The following is a 5,193-nucleotide window of genomic DNA, read 5'->3' on the forward strand; positions in this document are numbered from 1 at the left end:
CTCTAGGCAAAAAATTCTATTCATTAATTTTTTGTGGATATTTGCCATCTAGCATATTTGCACATTTGGGTAGGTGCAATAATATATATTTTTTTCTGGGTTACAAATAGTTGTGATATACTTTGTTCAGTCCGGCACATATGAATATTTGGATCAACCAATTGGATTCTCTCTTTATTTTTTGCACAAATTGTGACCTCCAGTGACTTCTATAAGAATTTGTCATCCCGTCCAAAATACCTTTTTTAGTAACAGCTAATGGATATCTGTCATTTGCCATTATAAATGTTTTTCTGGTATAAACACGTGCTTTTATGGATGATTTGTGGAGGAAGAATGTTCTCTGCATATCCCCACTATTTATTGTCATTGTTTAGATTGTTTTTAATTTCTTCAATAAAGAAATAGATTTTTATAAAAGAGAAGACATCTTTTCTGGCTTCAAACTCGGCTTGTTTTCGTAGGTGTTGTTGATTAGGAGTTACCATTGTGAATGAGATTTCGTCTAATTATCTGTATCCTTACAGTCTTTTCAGGCCAATCTGGACATCAAGTCCAGAGACGACTCATGGAAGTCAAGGAGACAAGCAGCACATTATAAGACATTTTATAACCTGCAAAACTAAAAATGTAGTATATGCCGTTCTCTGTCCCTGCGGGCACTACTACATAGGCAAGACAATAAGACCTAGGCTTGTAAGGTTTAGAGAACACGTAAATTCCATTATAACGGGAATAAGTGTGTCGCGTCTACTTAAACATGTTCTGGAGGTGCACGCAGGAAACACAAAATCTTGCCTTTTGCTGGTTTAAAAAAATGATTCCTTCCCCAGCAGGGGCAGACACTCATAAAGCCCTACTAAGAAAAGAGACCCGCTGGATTATTGAAAGCAGAGCAATGGGACCTATAGGGTTAAATGATAAAAATATATTATTTCTCTGAGTTTAAGAAATAGTGTAGGATATACAATGTTGTATTCTATTAGTGTTTTTGTCGATGTATGTATATTGTTTTTAAATTGTCACATTTCTGAAATCCCATAAAGGGAACACATCTGACACTAATCAGTATGGACCCGTTGAAGCACCACCGCTGGTGTGAAACGGCAGCCGTAGTCCGGATGTGCTCTGCCCTCACTCCCTCCCCTGAAGTCTGAATAAAACATCTACTTGCAATGACAGTGCGTGCCTCCAATACTTTCCATTTTTGGAAGACTCTTCCTGAATTCCTACATATAGATGGGTGTGAGAAATGGATTTCATAAGGTGTCAGTACAGCCGAGGAAAGGAAGGAAAAGGATGAGGAGGTCATATTATCTTAAAAAAAAAAAAGAAAGACCAAGAGTATAGGCTTTTATGTCGAGCCTCACAGAGGAAAAATGAATATACGTTTAGAGAAATTAGCAGCTAAAGCTTTGTTAGTGAGAAATTTCAAAATTGCAGTAATAAGAGTATTGTATCCAAGATATTTACTGCCATAATGAGGGAACAGGTTGGGCGACCTCTGCTCCAGCAAAAAGGAAATGGAGGAAGAAGAAATGAAGAACATTAGTTTAGATACTCAGATTTTATGAGCTTCAGTAAAAATCCTGGATATAGAATTTCATAATTGTTCAGTATATTATTTAACACCAGAGATATATATTAACAAAGATGGGTAACAAAACGGACCCTGAGTGTCCTAAGTGTTTGATTATGTTGGAGGACATGTATCAAAATAATAATATTTATCTTTATATAGCGCCAACATATTCCACAGCGTTTAACACTTTATATCAGCAACACTGTCCCCATTGGGGCTCACAATCTAAATTCCCCATCAGGATATCTTTGGAGTGTGGGAGGAAAGTGGAGAACCTGGAGGAAACCCACACAAACATGGGGAGAACATACAATTTCCTAATAGATGTTGTCCTAGGTGTCAACATCTGCAAGGAGTTTGTCACCACTGAGCCACCGTGCCGCCCTGTATCATATGTCAGTATTCTGCTTTATAGAGAACCTATCATTAGGATTTTAAACTTAGCATGGAATATAATTTTAAAAAGTCGATCATATCAGATGTTCCCACAAAGAAGGAATGGATGGTAGATGGAAATAGTAATTTGTAATATGAATACGTTTATTATTGTAGTATAGAGAAGTTACAGACATTGTTCAGACATGGAGATTGTGCGCTGAAAGTAAGGGGTACTTTGCATGCTGCGTCATTGCTAGCCGATGGTAGCGATGCCGAGGGAGATAGTACCCACCTCCATCGCACATGCGATATCTTGTGATAGCTGCCGTAGTGAACATTATCGCTACGGCAGCTTCACACGCACATGCCTGCCCTGCGATGTCGCTCTGGCCGGCGAACCACCTCCTTCTTAAGGGGGCGGGTCGTGCAGCGTCACAGCGACGTCACACGGCAGGCGGCCAATAGAAGCGGAGGGGCGGAGATGAGCGGGACGTAAACATCCCGCCCACCACCTTCCTCCGCATAGCTGGTGGAGGCAGGTAAGGAGATTTTCCTCGCTCCTGCGGCTTCACACACAGTGATGTGTTCTGCCGCAGGAACATCGTACCTGCGGACGCACCGACATTATGAAAATGAACGACGTGACACCGATCACCGATTTTTGACTGTTTCACGCTCGTTCATCTTCTCTCCTAGGCTTTACATGTTGCGACATCGTTACTGGTGCCAGATGTGAGTCACTTTCGATGTGAACCCGACGATATCGCAGGTGCGATGTCGCAATGTGCAAAGTACCCCTAACTGTATTGAATGGCAGAACGCTGAGAATGGGAGTTAGGAAGAGGGAGGAGGAATGTTGGGTATTTTTGGGGGAAGGGTTCAACACTCTTGTCCATATAGTGAATATATTAATATGCACTGATGAGCAAAAGGGTAACAATGTTTAAACGTGTGACTTTCAGGCTCCATATCTCCCCATCCACTACATGTTTGAGAATGAGACTACCATCATTATATAGATAATCATCTCAGCTATCTCATACATAAAGTTAATTTCCAACTAATTAGCATATGATTAGATATGCACTGCATTTTTACTGTTTTGCTCCTGGTGTTTGAAAAATCTGTTGTTTTTTTTTTCTTCTTATATTCCCTTATAGCTCAGTGTGTTATTAGGTTGATTCCGAAGCGATAGATCATTGGTTTGAATCAAGGAGCAGCCATGAAGACATCCCAAGAAAAGAGAAACAGCATCCTCCAGCTCATCGAGAGTAGTCTATTGGCCAAGAAAACTGCCAAACTGCAAAAGCCAAGAGGTGGAGGTCCAGGAAAAATATGAGAGTCAACAAGTCGGCTCATCACAAGGTCTACCAATTCTGGTGCAACAAACACGTTAGTGGAAGTGCTTCATATGTTTCGTAATAGTGAGATTACAGACATCCATGCAAGTACTGTGTGACGCACATTAAAAAAAGGTGAAGAAGCCTGTACTTCAATATCGTTATAAGAAGTGTCACCTTGAGTTTGCAAACAAGTACAAAAGTGGACAGCAGAAAATTGGAAACTGGTGATTTCGAGTGAGGAAACAAAAGTCAATAGACTAAGCTCTGATGGGAACAAACGAGTCTGGAAGAAACAAGGAAAAAATGGGGTAATGGATGGAGAAATTGAGGGAACTATCAAGTTCGGTGGAGGAAGTCTGATGACATGGGGTTGTTTCACAAAGGCATTGCATACTTGATCAGGATCAATGGTGATCTCAATGTTGAGCTATTCGTGAGTATCCTACAAGTTACTTTGTACACTCGAATACTATTGGTATGAGAAGGACGACAGTGTTGCAGCAGGACAACGACTCGAAACATACTTAGAGATTGGTGAAGAAATGGTTCAATGACAAAGTAGAGGTGCTGGATTGACCCACAGTCCTCAGTCCTCAACCCAATTGAACATTTGTGGGTAAAGTTGAAGAAAAAGCTATATACATACCCAAAAGAGTAGACCAGTATGCACAAACATTGGGACTGTGGAGAAGAGACCTGGGATCAGATTCTGGTCGAGACATGTTTGAATCTGATCAAGAACATGCAGAGAAGGATTCAGGCATTGTTGAAAGCCAAAACGTGGAGTTACAAAACCCTACCAAATTAATAAAAATTAGATTTTTAGGAGCAAAACAGAAAAATGCAGTGACATGACAAGAATCTGCATCACTAATCATATGCTAAATAGTCATAAGTCAAATTCATGTATGAGATAGCCAAGATGATTGTTTATAAAATGATGATAGTCTCAACTTCAAAACAGTAGTGGATGGGGAGATATGGAGCCTGAAAGTAAAAGGTTAAAAACATTTTTACGCTTTTGCTCGTGTCTAAAAATGTGAAATATTCTACGCACATGGTATATAGTTTTTGATTTTTAGAAAACAGATGTCTATTACTAACTGCATATATTATAATTCTAATGTAACTTCTAACATGCTTTCCCTTTCTTGTTTTCTTACTTGCCTTTACTTTGACTGTCTCTATTGTGTGTTCTTCTACATTTTGTCAACTACAGGTGCATCTCAATAAATTAGAATATCAAAAAGTTAATTTCAGTAATTCAATACAAAAAGTGAAACACATTATATAGAGTCATTACACACAGAGGGATCTATTTCACATGTTTATTTAGTTAATGTTGATGATTATGGCTTACAGCCAATGAAAACCGATAAGTCATTATCTCAGAAGATTAGAATGTTACCAACTGCAAAAATGTTTTTACAGTAAATCTACTCAATACTTGTTCGGGGCTCCTTCTGCATGAATTACTGCATCAATGCGGTGTGGCATGGAAGCGATCAGCCTGTGACACTGCTGAGGTGTTATGGAAGCCCAAAGTTGCTTTGATAGCAGCCTTCAGCTCGTCTGCGTTGTTGGGTCTGGTGTCTCATCTTGCTCTTGACAATACCACAGATTCTCAATCGGGTCTAGGTCCGGCGAGTTTGCGGGCCAATCAATCACAGGGATACTGTGGTTAGTAAACCAGGTATTGGTACTTTTGGCAGTGTGGACAGGAGCCAAGTCCTGCTGGAAAATTAAATTTCCCTCTTCAAAAAGCTTGTCGTCAGAAGGAAGCATGAACTGCTCTAAAATTTCCTGGTAGACGGCTGCGTTAAGTTTGGTCTTGATAAAACACAGTGGAGCTACACCAGCAGATGACATGGCTCCCCAAACCATCACTGA

This window comes from Anomaloglossus baeobatrachus, chromosome 5 (assembly GCF_048569485.1).
Source record: "Anomaloglossus baeobatrachus isolate aAnoBae1 chromosome 5, aAnoBae1.hap1, whole genome shotgun sequence".
Classification (NCBI taxonomy): Eukaryota; Metazoa; Chordata; class Amphibia; order Anura; family Aromobatidae; genus Anomaloglossus; species Anomaloglossus baeobatrachus.